Below are 25670 nucleotides of genomic sequence, written 5' to 3'. Positions count from 1 at the left end.
CACAGGAAATGGAGAAATACTATCTGAATATCATAATGCAATTGCATATGTTGTGCAGATAAATTATATATACTTTGTACAGGTATGTTTAACAGTTGAATGAATAAATTTAGATTTCTAAGTCTGACATGTGCCTTTGATATTCTATAAATTGACCACATCTTGTCCGAAACCAACCGGAGCAACAGATGGGAGATAAATCACATGTATTATGTGTAATGCCTGATGTCGTTCAGGTTGTATGTGTAATGCCCGATGTTGTTCAGGTTGGCCCAAACCAAGATTTTAACCAGGGATGGGTAAGGGGAGGTAATTGGCTTATTTTCACAATTTCATGCCATGGTATGTAATCAAGGTTAATGTTAAATGATTCAGCTAAAATTATTGTTTTTGTTTGAAAAACTAACTCAATATGTAATAACTTATTGAGTGCCATACAGTCCATATACATGGAAACTATAGTGTTATTTTGATATTCTTGTAAAAACACTATTTAACTTTTCTTGTTTCCTAAAATGTATGTATTTGTAAGAGATCGAGTGTTTGGCCAGGATGATATTGTGGACTGTTAGCAATTTCTTTTTTATTTTTTTTTTGAGGAAAAAACAGTCTCTATTTGATAAAATGGGGTTGGCGGAAACTTTTACATAATTATTCATAAAAATACATGTTTCCAGTAATTATACAAAATTTGTGATGTCATATACATGACATTTCCAAATCTTTCATATCATGTAATTATTATTAGATTGAGAATCATTTCACGGGGGTAATCATGGTACATCGGTTTTTCAATTCCGTCAGAGTGGTACAACGGTATTTCAATTCCGTCAGAGCAAAATGTTGGCTACAAATTCCGTCGGAGAAAAAAAGTTATACACTGGCACTTTGAAGCAGAAAAAAAGAAAGTATATGTGATTAAAACTATCTTTTTACTTGCGAGACATGGATATAGATACAATTTTAATGTCAAGCTATGGTAATACACATCTACTGAAAGTTGCTATGGAATTATATCAAGATTGCCGTAATAGTTAGTAAAAATTGCTTTTTGTGTGTTTTTAGATGTATTTCGTATTGTCCATAGATTATAACCAGAGTAATTATTACGATAATCATACTATTTGTGTAATAAGTGACCTATTGGTAAGTAAAATCATGGTTTGTAGATTGTTTTCACTGTATGTAAAATTCAATGATACAATTTCCGTCAAGTTAAAAATGTAGGATGATACAAATTCCGTTGAAGTACGATACAATTTCCGTTCATGTCTTTTGATATTCCATTTACATCAATGAAGACATTTGTAGCTTATTTATCTGTATTTCTTATTTCAATCGTTTTATTTTGTTGTGACAAAGCTAATTAATTATATCTGTTTTGTTCATTAGAAGACTATTTCAGGTTCAGTTTTCTTGTTTTGAAGGGAATAAAGACAAAATTGAAAACAAGCACGATAATTTACAATTGTATTACAGTAGTTTTGTGGTTGTCTTGGTTGTAATTAGTCTTTTTCATTAATACACGTATACTGATCTACACGCAAAGTGTATGTACAAATTTCTGTAGATATATATACACATATATTCATGTACCTTTTTAATTACCACGACATAGTGTTAATATCGTAAATCACATTTTACTGATCAGAATGCGGTATTCGCTGTGAAAATATTCCGTACTCTTATACCCTAGAAGGCAAGCATTGATTGTTACGCACGTCCTAAATATGTGTGCGTAAATTATGTTATTTCCCAATCTCTGCCAGGTATTTTTTCGGTCTCTCAATATGACAAATATAAGACATATTAACCGTTACCTACCCGCAAGGAATGATAGCTCAATTAGAGATTGTTTGTTAGTAACTCTGGTAGATTGAGAGTTGGCATTTGATGGATCCGGTGAAAGGAAGCGAACAAAATGTAATTAATAGTAAACTGAATAAAATGTTTGTTTTTTTCGCAACTCCACCACAGCGGATGAACCATCCCTATCATTCACCAAGAGACACGGAATAACCCTGTATATTAGAATGCATTAAATTCACAATGACCGGTAACATCATGCTGTAATTAGAACTAGAACACAAATATGGTACATGTACTTATTTTATTGGAATATTCCTTATTTTTCCCCATAATAAAATTATAAATTTCCATTTCCAAATAAGTAAACCTGATTCAATGCCTAAGTACATCATTCCGTCATTAGGTGGATCCTCCTTTCGGGATTGTTTCAGCGCTGTCCACTACAATCTGCAGAAGTACGCCGACTGGGATGATCAAGTCCCAGCTCGGGAACACTCAGCTATCCGACAATCTAGAATGGCTGCAATCAGTTGGTATGTTTCGGAGAAATGATCATACACAGTAGGTCTTACTTGTGTAGCACTTTCCACAGCTCCTCTCGTTTCCTCCACACCCATAATGAAGCCATTTCTGTCTCCCGGCACACACATCCGGTCAACTTCTTCCTCTCTGCTCAGGTGGCACCAATGATTCGCATCTGCACCTGAAAGCATCCTACCTTCCATCTTCCATTCTCCTTAATGACAGTCTGCTACTAGATCCTGGTATTTGGCTCCCTTTCTTTCATACGCATTTTTCCCACTCCACCAAGATAACCTGTTTGGTAGACCATATGACAATACCTGGTCTTTGATTTGTCGTTGTTACGTGTACATTATCTCTGGTGGAAACTGCATTCAACATTCTAGATTTGCTCGCAAAGAAGCCCACTTCCTTACACACCGCCTTTCGTAATCTGCTCTCCTGTTCGGACAAATGTGACAAGTTTCATACCCTTTTGCCCTTCTCTGGCTTCTTCCTGTTCTTCTCTAATGCATTTGCAAGGACAGATATAAACCTTGTTGTGACGTCATGTATATCGTCCATCCGCCAACCTTACTGAGCATGAAGACAGGATGTGCTCTTCATTTGCTGGTTTTCCCCCAGGGCTTGCAATTTGGTTCCTCTTATATCCCATGTTACGAAGTTTGTTGGTGAGGGCAAAACATCATATACTGACATCAGCTGGAACTGCAGTTTCTGCGCGTCCATAGAGCAGATATCGCTCAATGTTAACTTCTTTTGACCAGTACCTTCCCAATTTAACCAACTGCCCTGCTGCGTCAAGCTTGTTGCCCGGACCGTTCTTGTGTGTTCCTCCATCTGGCGGACTTCCTTCTGTATAAGTTGTCTCTTCTCATCCGTAGCTTCTCCCCATCTTGCTCTAGTTGTTACATCGAGTGCTTGCCTGCCCACTGCCACACTTCACACGATGTCACCATGCCTCAAACATGATTCTACTCTATTCATTGTCCTCTTTGCTAACCATTTTCTCCCAGATGTGATGTCCTCCTTCGCTCCTCCAACCTTAGCATCTCTGCTGTCCCTAAACATTAGTAGCTGTCTGACTTTGGTGACCGTGTACTCCTCTGTTAGTGACATCAGGGGAAGTTGTATTTTTTTTTTCTGAACTGCCACTCGACTGCCGTCATTTTCATTTCGTACTCTAGTAGACGCCAAATGATTTGAGGTAGCACGCCGTGTTGATAAATCCAGGGCTTGTATTTCCCAGGTAGACCGATTCTTTCTATTGTGTCCATCCACTTCTTCAGCTGTTTGGTTTCACTCACGGTCTTGGTGTCACTCAATGAGCCGTTGTAGTATTTATTTACCAGGGCATTCCACTGTCTTCTTGGACACGGTTGGAAAAGTGTCTTCTTCTATCTCAAATGTATGTTGGTAACTTTTCCTTTTTTCGATACCATGCTCCACATAGCTTCGACTGCCGTCTTTGTGCTTACCGGCATGTCGCCCATGAAAGCTTTTACTGAAGTTGTCGAATACCTGCTTTCATCCATGGCCCTCTACTCATCTTTTCAAAAGATTTAACCATTAGGTTCATAGAGAACAAAATTACTGACACGTCAGTACATTCGGTAACTATTCCAGCTACTAGACACTACCAGGTGGTTGTGTAATCCAGCACTGTAAACTTCATCTGAAGTCTGTCAATGTAATCCTTAAGCAGATAGCTTATCTTCCCCGGCACATGGTAACTCAACAGCGTGAACCATATGCATTTTCCAGGTTTAACCACATAACAGCCAGATCCCCTTTCCTTTCCTTGGCCTCTCTGATGATCTGTGTTAGAGTACTGTGTTAAATGCATCCTGACACACCTGGACTTCTTCTTCCTGCACAGCAATGTCTATTATTTCCATTGGTCAGCATATATTGATACTTTTCATTGACTTTTAATTTAAAAGGTATTATACCATTTTAGTGGATTTTCCGCAATAAAATATAAGGTGAACATAAAAACGATATACTTCATTCCAGTGAAAATATCAATAGTTATGTTTTCACTCGCTTTTCACCAATATATTTACATTCAATGTTGCATTCGCCTATATAACACTAGTATACCAAATTGTAGTATATGAGAGTATGTCTGCAATTTACAGTGATGAGGTCTCTGTGTAGGAATACAAACAATGTAAACAAACATGGCCGCCAGTAAACAATAAACAAAGCTAGTAGCCTATCATCACATAGGATTTGTATTCGAAATAATTAAACTTTAAATTAAAAATGTTAGCATTAATGAAATTAAAATGAAAATCAAGATGAAAACATTTAAAATTGCAGTAATTACTATTTGGACGCTTTCCAAATACCAAATTAATTAAAACGTCATAAAAACATCGTCCAGCGTCTTAGAACGTCGTCTGCTACTGTGTCCGGAACACTGGAGGAAATTAAAAAACTAGTCTACTTTGATTGGAAAACACAAGGAAAAATACAGCATGGGGCTTGAGTTGAGAGTTTTTCAAGGTACCTGGCATGGTAAGCTTTTGACTGTTTGAAGTAGAATTACACCGTGTAATTTCGAGATAAACTCAGCTTAAACTGATGGAATGTTCAACTTAATTTAAGAACAATCACATCGTTTGAGCTTTACACGGCATATATAAAAATGTACTCAGCAATAGTGACGTGCCTTCCGAAAACAGAAATTGCATTGTAGTGTTGTGAATTTTGATGATTAAAGGGGGATAACCCTTACTGAGTACACTAGACTCTACATCACTGCGAACGTCTTGGGGGAGGCGCTCGGCATGGTATTATGCCGAAGCTAGGCTAGACCGAAGAAAAACGACGACAGTACTAATGAGAACCAACTTTATCACAAGAACTCATTGATTAATATCGACAGATATCTGACAGACTGATAGAAACATAAAGAGTTCATAAAAGCGAAACCAGGCACACTCAATATCCTACAAAACTATCATAGAAAAGTCAGATTTAAATAAGATTGCATCTTACCTTTCTAGTGGCACAAAATCCCATTATCCTAAGTCAAAATATGTGGTTTAAATAAATCACTTTGTCTCTCGCGGAATAGAATTCCATCATCAGCTAAATCACCTCAGCAGCGTCCTTCCCCAAGCGCTGATTCGGAACCACATCACTACTATAGCAGGGTATCTACATTGCGCGATATTAACTGTCACATCAAGAGATAAAATGTTTAGATATTTTAAAAGTGTATGTTATTTTGTAGATTTTTAGGTATTATTGCTAAAATAAAGTTTGATGTGGTATAAAATGCATTTTTGATTATTTTATTTATGATACCATGGGGAACTTCTTCTTCTTTGGTGAGTCACCAGCCGTCAATAGTGACGATTTTAGGTGAGTGATTGGCTCAGTGGCGTGGGGGAAGGGGTTATATACAGTGCTTTTTTTTTTTTTTTTTTTTTTTTGGTGCTGGAATAGATAAAAGTAGATAGGTTAAAATCATGATAAAAAATGAGGTGTTTATTTGTGAGTGGGGGCTTCAAGGGCTACGTTGTTTATGTTTGCCTTGAAGCCCTCCAGTGTAGTGTTTTGTACTGTTGCCACAGGGAGGAGATTCCAGTATGTGATGGTGTGTGGGAAAAAGGAGTACTTAAATGTATCCTTTGTGGCAGCGATGTGTCTGTATGCATAGGGATGTGTGTGTCTAGTGCGGGTGTCTACAGGTGTTAGGTATTGTTCTGGGTTGATGGCAACGAGATGGTGTGTGATTTTATATAGGAGGATGAGTTATATTATATCTGGAAAATATCCGCTGTTCTGGTATTTGTACCTGCTGACGTCAGCGATGTGACGAGCGGCAAATTTAAACGCATTATTAACGACGTTTCTTCAAAAAATAGTTGAATGTAAATATAAGCAATAGACAGTTACCAAATTGTAGTATATAGTCAATATGAATACAATTTGGGTGACAGATAAATAATCATGTCGCCCTAACGGGCGACATTCAATTTATCTGTCACCCAAATTGTATTCATATTGACTATATACTACAATTTGGTAACTGTTTATTGCTTAAATGAATGCAGCATTGACGGTGAAAATACCATATTGATTATTACGTCATTAGTTTATAGTTAATAATCGAAAAGGTAAATAATTGTTTTAATTCAATGACGGAATAACCTTTGGCGAATCTAGTAGTATTGTTTTTTAGCTCACCTGGCCTGAAGGGCCGGTGAGCTTATGTCATGGCGCGGCGTCCGTCGTCCGTCCGTCCGTCCGTCCGTCCGTCCGTCCGTCCGTCGTCCGTCCGTCCGTCAACATTTCCTTTAAATCGCTACTTGTCCTAGAGTTCTGCATGGATTGTAACCAAATTTGGCCACAAACATCCTTGGGGGAAGGGGAACAGAACTTGTATAAATTTTGGCTCTGTCCCCCCCGGGGCAGGAGGGGCGGGGCCCAATAGGGGAAATAGAGGTAAATCCTATAAATCGCTACTTGTCCTAGAGTTCTGCATGGATTGTAACCAAATTTGATCACAAACATCCTTGGGGGAGGGGGAACAGAACTTGTATAAATTTTGGCTCTGGTCCCCCAGGGGCAGGAGGGGCGGGGCCCAATAGGGGTAATAGAGGTAAATCCTTTAAATCACTACTTGTCCTAGAGTTCTGCATGGATTGTAACCAAAATTAGCCACAAACATCCTTGGGGGAAGGGGAACAGAACTTGTATAAATTTTGGCTCTGATCCCCCGGGGGCAGGAGGGGCGGAGCCCAATAGGGGAAATAGAGGTAAATCCTTTAAATCGCTACAAGTCATAGAGTTATGAATGGAATGTAACCAAATATGACCACAAACATCCTTGGGGGAAGGGGAACAGAACTTGTATAAATTTTGGCTCTGACCCCCCGGGGGCAGGAGGGGCGGGGCCCAATATGGGTAATAGAGGTAAATCCTTTAAATCGCTTCTTGTCATAGAGCTCTGAATGGAATGTAACCAAATTTGGCCACAAACATCCTTTGGGGAAGGGGAACAGAACTTGTATAAATTTTGGCTCTGGTCCCCCGGGGGCAGGAGGGGCGGGGCCCAATAGGGGAAATAGAGGTAAATCCTTAAAATCGCTACTTGTAATAGAGTTCTACATGAATTGTAACCAAATTCTGCCACAAACATCCTTGGGGGAAGGGGAACAGAACTTGTGTAAATTTTGACTCTGGTCCCCAGGGGGCAGGAGGTGCGGGGCCCAATAGGGGAAATAGAGGTAAATTCTTTAAATCACTACTAGTCATAGAGTTCTGAATGGAATGTAACCAAATTTGGCCACAGACATCCTTTGGGGAAGGGGAACAGAACTTGTATAAATTTTGGTTGTGACCCCCCAGGGGCAGGAGGGGCGGGGCCCAATAAGGGAAATAGAGGTAAATTCTTTAAATCACTACTAGTCATAGAGTTCTGAATGGAATGTAACCAAATTTGGCCACAGACATCCTTTGGGGAAGGGGAACAGAACTTGTATAAATTTTGGCTGTGACCCCCCGGGGGCAGGAGGGGCGGGGCCCAATAGGGGAAATAGAGGTAAATCCTTTAAATCGCTACTAGTCATAGAGTTCTGCATGGATTGTAACCAAATTTGGCCACAAACATCCTTGGGGGAAGGGGAACAGAACTCGTATAAATTTTGACTCTGGCCCCCCAAGGGCAGGACGGGTGGGGCCCAATAGGGGAAATAGAGGTAAATCCTATAAATCACTTCTTGTCCTAGAGTTTTGTTTGGATTGTGACCAAATTTGGCCATAAACATCCTTGGAAGAAGGGGAACAGAACTTGTATAAATTTTGGCTCTGACCCCCTGGGGGCGGGAGGGGTGGGGCCCAATAGGGGAAATAGAGGTAAATCCTTTAAATCGCTACTAGTCATAGAGTTCTGAATGGAATGTAACCAAATTTGGCCACAAACATCCTTGGGGGAAGGGGAACAGAACTTGTATAAATTTTGGCTCTGGTCCCCCGGGGGCAGGAGGGGCGGGGCCCAATAGGGGTAATAGAGGTAAATCCTTTAAATCGCTACTAGTCATAGAGTTCTGAATGGAATGTAACCAAATTTGGCCACAAACATCCTTGGGGAAGGGGGAACAGACCTTGTATAAATTTTGGCTCTGACCCCCCGGGGGCAGGAGGGGCGGGGCCCAATAGGGGAAATAGAGGTAAATCCTTTAAATCTCTACTTGTCCTAGAGCTCTACATGAATTGTAACCAAATTTGGCCACAAACATCCTTGGGGGAAGGGGAACAGAACTTGTATAAATTTTGGCTCTGATCCCCCAGGGGCAGGAGGGGCGGGGTCCAATAGGGGAAATAGAGGTAAATTCTTTAAATCACTACTTGTCATAGAGTTCTGAATGGAATGTAACCAAATTTGGCCACAAACATCCTTTGGGGAAGGGGAACAGAACTTGTATAAATTTTGGCTGTGACCCCCCGGGGGCAGGAGGGGCGGGGCCCAATAGGGGAAATAGAGGTAAATCCTTTAAATCGCTACTAGTCATAGAGTTCTGCATGGATTGTAACCAAATTTGGCCACAAACATCCTTGGGGGAAGGGGAACAGAACTTGTATAAATTTTGACTCTGGCCCCACAAGGGCAGGACGGGTGGGGCCCAATAGGGGAAATAGAGGTAAATCCTATAAATCACTTCTTGTCCTAGAGTTTTGTTTGGATTGTGACCAAATTTGGCCATAAACATCCTTGGAAGAAGGGGAACAGAACTTGTATAAATTTTGGCTCTGACTCCCTGGGGGCGGGAGGGGTGGGGCCCAATAGGGGATTTAGAGGTTAATAATAAAATTCCTTCAGAAAAGAAACAATGAACCTGTATTCAGAACATTACTTGGCATTACAAACCAGGTGAGCGATACAGGCCCTCTGGGCCTCTTGTTGTAGATGAGAGCTCTGAATGGAATGTAACCAAATTTGGCCACAAACATCCTTTGGGGAAGGGGAACAGAACTTGTATAAATTTTGGCTCTGGTCCCCCGGGGGCAGGAGGGGCGGGGCCCAATAGGGGAAATAGAGGTAAATCCTTTAAATCGCTACTAGTCATAGAGTTCTGAATGGAATGTAACCAAATTTGGCCACAAACATCCTTGGGGGAGGGGGAACAGACCTTGTATAAATTTTGGCTCTGACCCCCGGGGGGCAGGAGGGGCGGGGCCCAATAGGGGAAATAGAGGTAAATCCTTTAAATCTCTACTTGTCCTAGAGCTCTACATCAATTGTAACCAAATTTGACCACAAACATCCTTTGGGGTAGGGGAACAGAACTTGTATAAATTTTGGCTCTGATCCCCCAGGGGCAGGAGGGGCGGGGCCCAATAGGGGAAATAGGTGTAAATCCTTTAAATCACTACTTGTCATAGAGTTCTGAATGGAATGTAACCAAATTTGGCCACAAACATCCTTTGGGGAAGGGGAACAGAACTTGTATAAATTTTGGCTCTGGTCCCCCGGGGGCAGGAGGGGCACAATAGGGGTAATAGAGGTAAATCCTTTAAATTGCTACTTGTCATAGAGTTCTGAATGGAATGTAACCAAATTTGGCCACAGACATCCTTTGGGGAAGGGGAACAGAACTTGTATAAATTTTGGCTCTGACCCCCCGGGGGCAGGAGGGGCGGGGCCCAATAGGGGAAATAGAGGTAAATCCTTTAAATCGCTACTAGTCATAGAGTTCTGCATGGATTGTAACCAAATTTGGCCACAAACATCCTTGGGGGAAGGGGAACAGAACTCGTATAAATTTTGACTCTGGTCCCCCAAGGGCAGGACGGGTGGGGCCCAATAGGGGAAATAGAGGTAAATCCTATAAATCACTTCTTGTCCTAGAGTTTTGTTTGGATTGTGACCAAATTTGGCCATAAACATGCTTGGAAGAAGGGGAACAGAACTTGTATAAATTTTGGCTCTGAACCCCTGGGGGCGGGAGGGATGGGGCCCAATAGGGGATTTAGAGGTTAATATTAAAATTCCTTCAGAAAAGAAACAATGAACCTGTATTCAGAACATTACTTGGCATTACAAACCAGGTGAGCGATACAGGCCCTCTGAGCCTCTTGTTTGTAATAAATAGAATATTCCTTGTTTCTTGATGAATACCAATAATATTTAATCTAGTGAGGATGTTTATTGTGCTTCGCATACGTACTTTATGTACATTTTCCCGATTGAAACGGTAATAAAACTTTTTATTTCTTAATTTAAGATGAACGGAAATTGTATCACGTCTCAATCAGTAGGTAACGGAAATTGTATCAGTAGTGAACGGAAAATGTATCATTGTTTCAAATACTTTATTTTGATCAAAGCAAACCGCCATAAAATTTCTTTTTCGCCGGCTTTGATCTGTTATAATGATCAAATGATCATATCCTTATATTGTTTGTTTAACAAAATACTTTTCAGAACTCTTTTATGTATCCAAAACGTAATTTCAACTAATTGACACATTTTCTTTACAAAGATGCATTTATCTGGAGTTATATATTCACACTCGCCAAAAATGAAATAATAAAGTGTTCGAAATAGTAATGTTGTGACATACCGCAATAATCGCAGCATGTTTCACAATAGTAATCTTTCTACATGTAGTAAAAGTCACACATGTCCTGCAATTTTGCTCTGACGGAATTTGTAGCCACCATTTTACTCTGACGGAATTGAAATACCGTTGTACCACTCTGACGGAATTAAAAAACCGATGTACCACGATTACCCCCGTGCATTTTATCTATTGCAGAACAACAGTGTCAGTAGGATTTGTGCTGATATTGGTGATGCCATTGAGTATTTATGGTTTTGGTTTTATTAGTTTAACGTCATATTAACAGCCAGGGTCATGTTAGGACATGCCAGGTTTGTTGGTGGAGGAAAGCCGGAGTACTCTGAGAAAAGCCACCAACCAGTGGTCAGTACCTTGCAACTGCCCCACATGGGATTTGAACTCGCATCCCAGAGGTGGAGGGCTTGTGGTAATATGTCGGCCACTTTGGCCCTATACTTACAGTGCTGAAAACAAAAACATTCTTCATGGATTAGTACTGTTAAAGCAATGTAAAGTTGGCCCTAATAGGAAAAGATGGTATAAGTAGATTGATTCAATTATGAAATTAAAAACAATGAATTTCTCCATTACTACTGAAAACTGACTTTGAAAGGGTGTGCTTTCAATTACCAAATTCTGAGATGGACAATTCAGTGAGGCTAATTCTGTTACATAACCACTATTACATAAATGTGTTGTTCAACATTCCTTATTAAACGTATAACAAGAAATATCGACAAATTCCAAGACATTGTTAAGCAGGTACAACATGTACGCTGTACCCATACCCGAGCCAAAGTCACGCACATTAAACAAATGAAATACATAACCACCGTGTAGTTGATGAAATTATTTTTAGACAAGAACATGTATCTAATAAAGTAAATACACTACTGAAAATCGAGCGATTTGGGTATGTGTAATGGCGGACAGTAAGCGAGTTTGAACATTTACATACATTTCACTACAGTGGGCTTTTCTGGCATATCACAGTAAAACCAACTAATCTACCCAGGTAATATCTTTATATTAGAACTGGTTTGTTTCTGGTATATGTGCAAATTTTAATGTACTCTTAGGCTGAATTGTACCTTTAATTATTATTTATAATTGAAGTATTACCTGGTAAGCTGTTCCATATTTATTATTACAGAAATCACAGTGGGACTGAATAAAGGGAGGTAATTTTCTATTTTAGTCATTTTTGAGCTATAGAGTGTCTCCAAGTATAATGCTAAATATATAGCAGTGTGTGATTAGTTGAAATATATCACATGGCTGAGAAATAAGACATTGTGTTTCCATCGAGAGAAATAAAGCATCATATTTCCCTGAGGTGCATGTCCCAATAGTGACTGTTCATCTTTCACACAGAGTTATCTCCCCTTCCAATTGCACAACGATAACGGACAAAGCTTATATACTTAACACGGAAACATTTAATCGATCACCACAGATTTAAGTTATATTATAACTTAAATAAATTAGCGGATTTTCGGTATAATAAACAATTAAATGCATGTCGGATTGTCCCCAGGGGCCCTAAATTCATAGAAATCATGAAAAAATAATTTCGCAGACCAAGGCAGATTTTCACAAGGGATACATAAAATCATTTGATAGCCATTTTGATGCTACTTTTATTAGGGAAAGTTACTTTTAAGACAAAATAAAAGTGATTTGAGTAGTTCTGAACTTTTCTCCACTGATGTGGTTTGGTTCAAGTTCGGCTGGCGAACTTGTTTGTTTGATTAATTTATGTCCAGCTTATATTCTTTATTTCTTTGCACTACAAACACGGAACACTCCACAGTACATGCCTGTAGGCAGATCACAGTGATACCAATTACAATTTCACCTTTCAGAAGAACTGGTTTATTCCAATATAAATTAACATTTAATGCATATTCAGAATTGTCACTTTTAAGTGATTATGAATTAAAGTCATATGTCAGGGTTAAATACTATGTAATCATTGTTTTTTGCTTTATTTCATTGGAGAAGCTTAATTACTATACATTTTTATTAGGTCACCTGTAGGTTATGGTGACCTAGTGTGACTGTAATTTACGGAGTAATTGCCCTTTGCACTAATAATTATTATCGGACCGTGTGAACGCAACAATTTGAGTAAATATAAACCGATCTTAATGAAACATTGTATGTAGTCTAACATTAGAAAGATCTCGGACAAGTTCGACAGTAGCATGATTCAATTGTAATTTACGGAGTTATTACCCTTTGTTCTAATAATTATTATTGGACATTGTAAACGCGGTAACTTGAGTAAATATGAATGGAGCTTAATGAAACTTTGTATGTAGACTAACATTGGAAAGATCTCAGACAGGTTCGAAAATCAGTGTGATTTGCTCGTTATTTACGGAGTTATTGCCCTTTGCACTGATAATTGTAATTGGACCTTGTGAACGTGATAACTTGAGTAAATATAAACCGAGCTTAATGAAACTTTGTATGTAGACTAACATCTGAATAATCTCGGACGAGTTTGAAAATCTGCTTGATTCAACTTTAACTTAATTACGGAGTTATTGCCCTTTGCGATAATAATTATTGAACTTGTGAATACGATAATGTGAGTTAATATGCACCAATCTTAATGAAACTTTGTATGTAGACCTATTGGATATATTTTCCTATTTCGTGAACAAAAGACATCAGTTGGCTAGTAAATGACTAATTTTTATGAAATATCAGGTGACAGTCATTAAGGAAACGGACTAATTCCGAAGATTAGGCTAAGTCATAAAAGAATTACTACTAGTTTTATTCTAGCTGCAATGAGTGAGTTATTGTCAACAGAACTGATGTTGGGCCTGCGACATGCTGAAATGGAAGGCTACCAAATTTGTTTAAATAAATCCCCTAATTACCTTCATTTAAGGTCAGTGTCAAATGGGCTAAAATCTTTAAATGACTCCTCTATCAATATCTGACAGATCTGTAGCCATGATAATAAGTTTGTAGTCCGAGATGACGGACTACCAAGTTTGATCAAATGAATGACCTTGACTTTCATTCAAGGTCACAGTCACAAGGGTGAAATAGACTTAAATCGTAAAATGACTTTAAAATGTGGGATATTATTTCCTGAGCTAGTGAAATTGCTCTCTAAGCTAGAGTTAAATCCCGTTCGCAATTCTCTTCATTTCATCTGCGACATTCCTTCAGGTGTCGCCCACTAGTAGACATTTACTTAATGAAAATAAATTAATCTTTGTTACTTTTGCAGTGAAAAGGTTTTATTTATGTAGCAGAGATATATTTACTAAGAAAAATACCGTATAGTTATATGTACTGTACACTTACTTATTAGATATTGTAATAAAAAAAATTATAATTATGTATTATTTCAAATTTAAGAATGTATTCTTCCCCCGATCCCTAGCTGTAGCGTATCACCATGTCTGTCTAGGTCTGAATGTACCTGGACACCATGTCCACTCATCGTGGACACTGTGATCACACGTAGTGCACTCCGTGTCTACCTATAGTCTAAATCTTGTGCACTCTGTGTCTACCTGTAGTCTAAATCTTGTGCACTCCGTGTCTACCTGTAGTCTAAACCTTGTGCACTCCGTGTGCAAAAGGGACTGGGTGTAACCTTTAGTCTACTAGCAACTGTATTTCCATTCTCGTCATCGCATGTGTAGACCTTCTTGTCAATACGTGCACACAAATTTGCAGATTTTTTTAGTGGAAATAGCATGGTACACTACACCACACTTGAGGACTTCAAGGCACATCATTTCTCAAGTAACCATTGAAGTTCTCGTGCATCCTTGGTTTTGCACAGATCTTTTATCTTTATTAATAAAAAAATCGCCAATTAATTTCATTCACAGTCTTGCACGCCTTGATATCAACCTCGACTTAATCGTCATTATACTGACGGCGTCGTGAAAGCCACAGAAGAAGATCTAGAGTGTCTTCTATTAGAAGATTACTTTTCTCAGGTTGGGCACAATCCTGCATATGCATATGGATATAATCCTGCATTTGAGTAACAGTTACCCAGATATGAAAACACATTTGTACAACCCGTTACAATACACTCTTTCCCCATCTCTGTATGTAACCATATGCCAAGGCCAGCTGACGGCCAATGCCTCTGCCACGATTTGAACTCAGGACCTCAGGGTTACTAGTCTGATGCTCAACAGATTGAGCTAAAGAGAAGTACTCTCTAGTCGAGCGGTATATTGCAGATAGTATTCACAGGTTACATCAGGGTTACTCAATTGCAAAACTGTTACTCAGATGGAACCTGTTAATTTATGGGAGTGACTACTATCGCCTATAATTTTAACCATTGCAATATAATGCTATTGGGGAAAGCACTATTGCGATAGATCATGATTGAGAGCAGTATCGGTAACCGTGTTTCCTGTTTGATTGTATGCATTTTATCGTGATTGTTACACTGTTAACCTGTTACTGGAAGACTACCAAATCTCTGAGTTCATCTAGCTACATGAAAATATCTGACTATTAAAACTATTGAAAGCTTATTAGCACACTTTCAGCTATTGTTATCGACTTGTTGAATTTTTCATTGATTAATCGAATAGACAATCACAATATATCGATAGTCCAATATTTTAATTCTTACACTCGTATTAATTTATCAATGTAAATTTGCATGACAGGCTAATCGTACAGATACAGATGCGATGGAGAGAATTGGTACTTGTCGAGAAATGGTCGCTGACCAGTAAGGGCCTGTAGAGTACCTAATCATTGTTTATATTCAGTCTGGATCATGGGCCGTAAAACTCAAACAAACAAACAAACATATATTATCTATATTTAGCTATGATATATATCATATTGTAATCTATATTATGTGTGTATAGTTTACATGTGCATAAATCTCATTCATTTCAAGGCTTTAATATGATCGATTAGATTACACCAATAATTCTTATCATGTAATTATACATATCAAATTATGCGTATCTTATACATTTCACATCAAGTCTGTATCATCCATATATATAAGACTGGATTATTTAGGGTAATGTTTTATTACATAAAGGCTTAGGCCTGTAGTTGCTAGTTTTCTCTTATTTCCAGTTAAAGCCAATGGAATTGATCGAAGAGCAAGAACGAAAGCTTATATTACATAGGTAACTGTTTCATATTTATATTTTCAGTGTCAAAGGTCAACATTTCACTTGTGGTGACAGAATTGCCGCCGTCATAGAAACTAAGAGTGAAGGAACGAGGAAGAAGCTGGCACAGTGTGGAGTACGCTGGAGCATTATTACAGTGCACAGGCAAAGTAACTCTGGCACAGGATGCTTAGTACTTTTCCTGGCAATTCCGCTGCGACAAGTAGAGCGATGGCCACCCAACTATTAATTGTGTAAGCCTCTGGATATATACACATACACACACAGTATATAAATAAACACATGCTGAAAGAATAAATGCTAAAAAGATCACTGCATCTGTATCAGGGTATTTGTCATATTCACCAATGCATCTCAAGGGATGAAGAGCATTTGCAAGTTTACAGTGACAGATTCATGTGCCATGAGTACAGAAAGAATAAATGTATGGATGACCTTTTGTGAGATTAATTTCGTCCACAACTTACATTTTGGTTTCCTTTTAAACCTAGCCTCTCATTTGTTACATTTTTAGCCCACCATCATCATTCAAATTGCCTTTCGTCCGGGGATCCGTGGTCCGTCGTCCTTTCGTCCGTCCGTTAACAATTCTTGTTACTGCTACTTCTCAGAAAGTACTGAAGGGATCTGTCTCAAATTTCATATGTATGTTTCTCTAGGGCCCTCGTTGTGCATAATGCATTTTGGAAATGATCGGTCAACATGATGGCTGCCAGGCAACCATCTTGGATTTTGATTGTGAAAGTTTGTTACAGCTATTTCTCAGAAAGTACTGAAGGGATATATCTCTAAATTTACATGTAGGTTCCCATATGCCACTAGATGTGCATATTACATTTTGGGTACGATCAGTTACCAAGATGGCCAACTGGCCGCCATCTTGGATTTTGGTAGTTAAAGTTTTGTTACTGCTATTTCTCAGAAAGTACTGAAGGAATCTGTCTCAAATTTCATATGTTGGTTCTCCAAGGGCCCTAGTTGCATTGTGAATATTGCATTTTTGGACCTATAGGTGAACACGATGCCCGACAGACTGCCGTCTTGAATTTCGGTAGTTGAAGTTTGCTACCACTATTTCTCAGAAAGCACTGAAGGGATCTGTCTAAAATTTCATGTGCAGGTTCCCCTAAGGCCCTAGTTGTGCATATTGCATTTTGGGACTGATCGATGAACAAGATTGCCGATAGGCAGTCATCTTGAATTTTGATAATTGAAGTATGTGACCGCTATTTCTTAAAAGTACTGAAGGGATCTGTCTCAAATTTCACATGCAGGTTCCCCTAGGGCCCTCGCTGTGCATATTTGTATTGTTACCAATATGAAAGTGGTTAATTAATAAACCTATAGATATACATTTTGGAATATTCACAGTATTAATTAAAATTAGGTCAATAAAAAATGTACAACATTAGGTTTGGTCACACAGTAAAACATGTAATGAACACACTTATAGCAAATTCATTGTTGTCTGTAATAGAATAGCGAACTATGCTTATAATTACAACAGAAATATTTAATTGGTCCATAGAAGTTCCTTATATCCGTGATTTACTGAATTTTGCATTGTAGAACCTTGTAATTATTATAACAGAGTTAGCCTTACTAAATTGTCCATTAATTTTTATTTAATCAAACTTAAAATCTATGTGTTGGAGGCAGTTCTATTTCTTCGAATTCTCCTTTATATATGGATTGAACATGAGCACTTGTTTTTAATTCTTTACTTACAGGACTTACCCACTGTCTGCAATAATATATTTTAGACAACAATGTATGCACATGGAGTTCTGGACGATGGATGGATAGTTTCTGGCCTATCTTTGTCACATGAACAAATTAAAGTGAAGGCAGGGTATGTTAATTTATTATATTAATTTATTTTAACATGACTGAAGGGCACATCAGTTATTTCATTGTTCATCTATGTACACATAACAATACAGGTTCTTTCTTAAGTACCCAAGGCTAGTAGTAGATTTAGTTATAGTGTACATATATCAAGTTCACAGCCAGACATCATTTGGTTCACATGTTATAAAGGAAAATCATACAGTCTACAAATTGTGAACATGACATCTTGTAATCAGTTATGTAGATATCATTAAATCATGATCAATATGCTTGTTTTGTACAAAACTATATGTGCATATATATATATACACATAAAATAATTGGAAATCTATACAAAATGTATAGGAAATTGCCCAATTGATTGTCAGACAGTGCTCCACTAGGGCACATAGGCACCATTTTGTATCTGACCAAAACGTATATTAGGCCGGGTACTATTTCGTTCTAGTAGTGTAGCAGACCACCGTTAAGCTCAGGGTTTGATCCCAACTGGCATTGTTACATGGGGTGCTGTAGAACACTCAAATTGGATGTAAGAAGAGAGAGATAACCTGGATTGGTGTGTGTTTTAGGGTGAACACATTTCAAAGGGGAAATTGTTAAGTAGTGTAACACGTTTTAAATGTAAATAGGCATGTAGAGATACAGGTTAGAGTTGCTTTTTAGCTTTTCACTAGGAGGAAATTTCCTTTAGCTCAGTCAGTAGAGAAACAACCAGTACGCCTGGCGGAGGTCACAGGTTTGATTCCTACTGAGGCACACTATGCTCTATAGGCCTAAGCTACAGTCAAACCTCGATGTATCGAAGTTCAAGGGACCGTCAGAAAAACTTCTAAACATCGAGACTTCGAATTATTTGTGGTTGAAATTAGACCGATGTTTTTTTACCATGACCAACTGTGGTAGTTGTGTACATAACGTCTCCGTTCCATAAACTTTATAATCATTGTACCACAAGCAAAACAAAATAAAAACGAAGTATGCAATTAATCACATGTATTGCTATCGTTAGCAATACATATGTATATTATAAACAAGACTTACGTGTACTAGGCCTAACCCATGTACAAGTGTTCGTTTGGTGACTGTTTAAGCGATGGTTAATATTATGAAATGAATATAAAAACGAAAACACGTACGTTGTAAAAACGAAACTAAAAAGGAGGAACCGAAAGCACTACAACACCTACAAAATACTTCGATTTAGAATGATCGATTTGCTCCTGTATTTATGCCAAAGTTGTGCAATGTAACAGTTTTGAGTATGAGTTACTAATAATGTGGCTCGCTATTTACCTTTCCGTAAATTCTACAAACCGCTTCCAATGGCGGCGGCGAACATAAAAAACGACTAACTGTATCTTTGCCGTACTAATGATTTAATAACGCAGCTTGTAAAAACAAAGCATCGGGTATCGGCCTGATTTATGATATAAATTATCTTGATGATATCAAGCTAGCAACACAAGCTGTCATAATCCCTATTGTCCGGCGAAGGGCCGTTGCGAGACAGCTAGGTGTGACAGCATGCCGCGGGGTATCGGTGAACACCTGATCTGTACAGGTAAATTTTTATTCGAATCATCGAGTGTCAGTTACCTATGATTCTATAACAAATGGTCCATGAAAAAAGTTCGATACATCGAGAACTTCGATTCATAAAACTTCGATTCATACATGGTTTAGTTAGTAATGTTATATAGTGAAGAAATTCGGGACCAGACAAAAAGTTTGATGCAGCGAGAAATTTGATTCATCGAAGTTCGAATCATCGAGGTTTGAAGATACTGACTCTAAGGGGAGGATCTTCTTAATGCAAATTAAAGTTAGGATATGTCCATATCACTGTGTACAGCATTTACAAATATACAGTACAGTGTTTAGTCAGATAAGTGAAGTTCATTACCATATATTTACATTTCCGTTTTCTCTTTGCTATATAACCTTACCAACTGCGAAATCGTTTACACTTGCGTTAACGCAATGGTTGCCGCGCAAGAATACACACACCGGAACACTGACTTCCGCAAGTAGTGTGAATGCGCATCCGGTTAGGCCTATTGTTTCTGTATGAAACATCTTCAATAGATTGCATGTATGAATGTTATGTAAATCTTAAATTATATATCAGCAAATAAAAAATTAACAAATATTGTGTAAATGGGATGAAAAAAGATAAAGTCAATGTGGAACTATATTTTGTGTACTCTCTGAATTGGACAACATTTCCCGCCAAATTGAAGCCAGCTGTTCCGGGATTCCATCAATTGACCGGCTGTTCCAACGATCGTATAACATTGGAAAAACAGAGTTTTATTTAATTTAAACACTTAATTTGAATGAAATGGTCAATCGAAATGTAAATATAAAGAATTATTTTTATTGTTTGTTGTTTACTGGTGTGTAAACTGCATTTTTTGTACAGATATTTCAACATGACGCGCTGACGCGCGTCATTTAAAATATCTGTACAAAAAATGCAGTTTACACACCAGTAAACAACAAACAATAAAAATCATTCCTTAAATATTTACATTTTCACTGCAGTCCCACTATGTAACCTTACCAAACGCAGTTGGCAGTCATATAGACAATGAACTTCAAGCGCTAATCATGACGTCATTATCATTGTGACGTCACAATTGCCATGCCAGCGATCATGGAAGACGGCAGTTCAAATGGCTGTTCCATCCATGACAATAACCAATGATTATTTCATTAAAGATGCAAAATTCCTTGGGATTTCATCATAAAATTGTAACCAAATGTAATATAAACATTTTTTTTTTTTTTTTTTTTTTTTAAATATTTTTATAATTTCTTTATTTTTCAAATTTTGTACATGTATATAACATTAACAACGAGACAACACCCACACATCACACTATACACACAAACACACACACATACACACATACAACTCACATACCCTAATACATACATACACCCTCACACTTTTTTACTAGAATATTTAAATTATACATGATGTGTTTATTATAATTACATATAATATTTGTCTTTTTGTTTTTATTTTCATTCCTTCCACACACACTTTTATTCAGGGGGGAGACAAGATGTTACATTTACAGGAGAGAAGTTAGGAAAGGAAAGAACAGTCAGAAACGGGATGGGTGGGAGGGGAAAAGAGATAGGAAAGGGATGGGTTGGAGGGTAAGAAGTGGGGAGAGGTGGGGAACATATGTTGCCAATAATGAAATGGAATAATTAACAAGAGATTATTCATTAAAGAATTATACTTATATATTGAATAAATGTGACAATAATCTGGAACAGACACCAGTGTACCAGTATCATATACTTGTACTGTACGTAAATCATATATAATAAGAAATATCAATGTAAGTACTGGTGTAAATAGTAACAGCTAATGAAATAATATTTGCAAGTATAATTATTGACTGCTAACAACGAAGGAAGAAGGGGGAAAAAGGAAGATCTACCAATGTCAGGTATCATCAGAATTCATTAAATGAAAAAAAGGAACAATCTATATTGTTTTTCAATAGATCATTAATTATCATTATTCCCTTTTCAAACCATTTCCGATAAAAAACTGCTTTATTTCCAACAGATAGATCATTGTTAAACCATAATGGCTCTTAAGTAAGGATTGGCTACTCTTTAACTTATCTATTTTTGTTCTTAAATTATACCATGCATTAAAAACATCTACCCAAAACTGATTTTTGCTATTTATTTGTTTTAAATACTCTTTGCCAGAATTGGCCAATAAGTTCAAGCTTATATCTGATTTCAGTATACTTAACCACTTACTCTCCGACATAAAAAATTCTACTGATCCAACTTATCTTAAGAGACTCAATATATGATGATAAATGAACCATTTTTAGCCCACCTTCCTGGTATTGCTGGATTATTACATCTCTTTTAATCTTATCAATTTTGCTATTCCATAAAAAGTAGAACAGAATTGTATTCAGTTGCTTAATGAAATTTGCCGAAGGGTTAGGCAAGGAAATAAAAAGGTGATTCATTTGTGATATCAATAGCGATTTAATAACATGTATCCTTCCTATCTGTGTGAGTAAACGTCTATTCCAACTTTTGATAATTGATTTAAGTTTAACTAATTTCTTATCAAAATTCATCTTCGGAATTCTACTAAGATCAACATGAAAATCTATACCAAGAAGTGTAAATTTATCTATTCCCCATCTAAGATTCATATTTGGAATGAGAACGTCTTGGCTATACTTTTTACTACCTATCCAGATTACTTCAGTTTTACCCAAATTTATTTTTAGACCCGAAATTTTCGCATAGCTATTTAATTCATCAACAGCCCCTTTCAAAGATTTTTCTGAACCATCTAATATTATTGAGGTATCATCTGCATACTGTGAGTTCAAGATAGGACAGTTATTAATATTTATTCCAGTAATATTTCTGTTATTTCTAATGCAAATTGCCAATATTTCAGCACATAGAATAAAAATGTATGGAGCAATAGGGTCACCTTGTCGACAGCCACGATTAATTTTAAAAATAGGAGACAGATTACCCCCCTGGTTTATGGCAGAACTTATATCAGTAAACTGTTAAATGAATTTGATGTCGTCCATTGTCCATACTCACTAGTACCATTGAATATTGTAGCAAGACATAGGAATCTGCAAGCTAACGCAGCAGTCGAACCCAGAGCAAAACAAATTAATTGTATCATTCTTACTCTACACTAAAGACTACGGTCGTAGCGAAACAAGTCGTTACATATTGATATACCCTGTCTCCCCTATAGTAACACTCTCTGGAAAGGGCCATTTATAATAGAATAGTAGAAAAGGATGTGATTATAACCTACAATGTAGCTTGAATATATACATATGTATGAGTCAGTCTCAAAAAAGTTCCAAATTGCTGTCTTCTCTTACATTATCTTGTTAGAGATATCTTAACAGGAAAGGTTATGTTTGAGGCTTAAAACTGACTTTATGGAGCAAAGAAAGTAAATTTTAATGCACTTTGTTCTGAAAATGAGAATTATGTTGATTTTTTTTTCGATTCAAAATAGGTCAACCACAGGAAATAGGCTTGTCAGAGGAGAAATGACCCAAATCCATACTTAAATAAAATGTCATCTAAGTGTGGTAAAATGTTAAGTTAGTATTTGTTTTGTAGGTAATCATCAAATATTTAAAAGTTTTAATAGGTTTTGTCAAAAAAATAAATGCTGGTTTTGTCTCGGGCAATAGTAGTTATAGATTACTACATATACAAGTGTACATTGTAGCTACCAGACATCCACAGGTGAGAATCACAGGTAGCAATTGGTACTGCCCAATACCTGTTTGGAGATTTTGGTGTCAATCACCTATCTGGATGTAGTGCACTACTAGTTTACCTGTAATTTAAATGTAGTGCACTCCTTAAAATCCTAGTTCAAAAGTAGTGCAAGAAACTTATTTTGAAAACCACTTGCCCGAATTTAAGATTTCAGTCTAATTTTACCCAAAACAGGGAAAATAACATTAAAACCGGGCAAGTTTACACCAATTTTCACTTGCCCAGGAGCATATTTTACTGGTCTCGGGCCATCGGACATGGGATATTTCTTGCCCTGACTGTGCACTAGGTGTAAAAGTTAGCTTACACTGAACTGTATAGTATAATTAGTGTTTATCATATAATAACTCCGATCCGAAACATTTTCGTAAAGAACAATGCTGGTAGAATGAAACTGCAGTTCATCAAGATCATTTTGATATAGGACTTACCGCCTATGACATGTTAATATTACCCATCGTGTTCATTAGATCTCAGCACAAAGTTTCCCTGTTTGTGATTTTTACTGATTTTCAAGACCTCCACTACTGTACCTTTAATCATCAAGCTTGGTAGACCTCTGTTTTATGGCTTACTCCAAGGGACGCAAACATCACACTCCAAATTGTATGTAACCTCTGGCTTAGTATTCGGAATCAGCTGGAAAATCATGGATCATTGGTTGAGACCAACTTACAATGTACAAATTATCAATTATGTAATCGTTTGCACAACAGCGCTTCTGAGCTACACTTTTTGGCTTCTATCCTCGTTGAAGAGTCCTTAATTATAAAACATAAGTGACCTTACTTTATTTTCACAAGAACTATTATTATCATTTACAATTGTAATTGGTAACCCAAAGGTTTTTGAAAAATTGAATAAAATAAAAATTGTAATTTGAGAGGAGCCAAAAAATTCTTTGAGTAGGAGCTTTTGAGCGGGTTGTTCGTAAATCATACACAAACAATATTTTAATTTTGGCCCAATTCATTATGCTGCATTTAATTTATAATTTAATACAATGCTTATTATTTTGTTGTACATTATAACAATATAAGTGTCTTGAAATGTAATTTAGACTAGATTCACTTGTAATATGTTCAGTTTAGAACACATGATCAAATATGAGTTAATTATCTCCACTCTTATAATCAATAATTAGCTTTTAATTTATTTAAAATTTATAATCATACCAACAGTACGCTGTCGCAGATGAAACATTTTAGGTTAAATTAGATATTCAATACAGCTGCCTATGGTCATCTTGGAAGTTTGATTTCAACTTGTGAATACTGTAAGGATTGATAGTGGGTATGTAGATCTGTATGGATCTCGTTTTGATTTTTTCAGTTGCCCATGATTACAACCGTTGCACTGCCTTAATTTTTTTATTTTGTTTTTCAGTTGCCTGTGGTTATTACACTGCCTTGTTACCGGGCGATGGCGCACCCCGTTGTCTCAAGGATGGCATGTTTACATCATACTCTGAGTCTGTATCTCTCTCAATTTATCGCCCTTGGTAACATCACTTGGGAAACTCCAATACCAATTTACTAGAAAGGAGTATATTTCAATATGTCATGGCTTCAGATCAAAATCTACAACAATCTGATTTTGAGAATTTTTTTTCGTCTTTGTCTGATCTTTTGAATTATTGTGAGGACAAAAAAGACAATCCTACTCCAGGTGATGTGGAGTATTGTCAAGAACACCTGGATTCAGCTCTGTAGTCCTTGGAATACATCAATTTCCATTTGAGGGAAAGAAACGCTAATCAAGAATTATCGGAAAACATTAAAATACTACATTCTTCATTCAAAACAATTTCTCAGGTATGGAATACTTCAAGAGTAGTTCATGGTACACCCAGTGAACCAACAGCCATTGCTACATGTGTACAACTTTCCAACACTGGAATCGGTCGACCATCTGTTATAATTGACATGGAAAAGATTCTCATTTTTTATTAGCTCACCTGGCCCAAAGGGCCGGTGAGCTTATGTCATGGCGCGGCGTCCGTCGTCCGTCGTCCGTCCGTCCGTCCGTCCGTCCGTCTGTCCGTCAATATTTCCTTTAAATCGCTACTAGTCATAGAGTTCTGCATGGATTGTAACCAAATTTGGCCACAAACATCCTTGGGGGAGGGGGAACAGAACTTGTATAAATTTTGGCTCTGACCCCCCGGGGGCAGGAGGGGCGGGGCCCAATAGGGGAAATAGAGGTAAATCCTTTAAATCGCTACTTGTCATAGAGTTCTGCATGGATTGTAACCAAATTTGGCCACAAACATCCTTGGGGGAAGGGGAACAGAACTTGTATAAATTTTGGCTCTGACCCCCCGGGGGCAGGAGGGGCGGGGCCCAATAGGGGAAATAGAGGTAAATCCTTTAAATCGCTACTTGTCATAGAGTTCTGAATGGAATGTAACCAAATTTGGCCACAA

General features: G+C 37.5%; 1 long non-coding RNA gene across 1 annotated transcript in view; it reads left to right on the top strand.

Moving 5' to 3' along the window:
• Nucleotides 1–25496, top strand: part of LOC138334750 (uncharacterized) — a 54943-nt gene extending 29447 nt beyond the window's left edge. Inside the window, exons 2-4 of the long non-coding RNA XR_011210157.1 lie at nucleotides 16091–16302; nucleotides 17800–17921; nucleotides 24632–25496. This is a non-coding gene — a long non-coding RNA (uncharacterized lncRNA). The remainder of the gene's footprint in view (nucleotides 1–16090; nucleotides 16303–17799; nucleotides 17922–24631) is intronic.
• The last annotated feature ends 174 nt before the right edge of the window (nucleotides 25497–25670 follow it).

Source organism: Argopecten irradians, chromosome 11, assembly GCF_041381155.1.
Source record: "Argopecten irradians isolate NY chromosome 11, Ai_NY, whole genome shotgun sequence".
NCBI lineage: Eukaryota > Metazoa > Mollusca > Bivalvia > Pectinida > Pectinidae > Argopecten > Argopecten irradians.
Note: the sequence above shows the minus strand (reverse complement) of the source record. Positions and strands in the feature narration are given on the sequence as shown.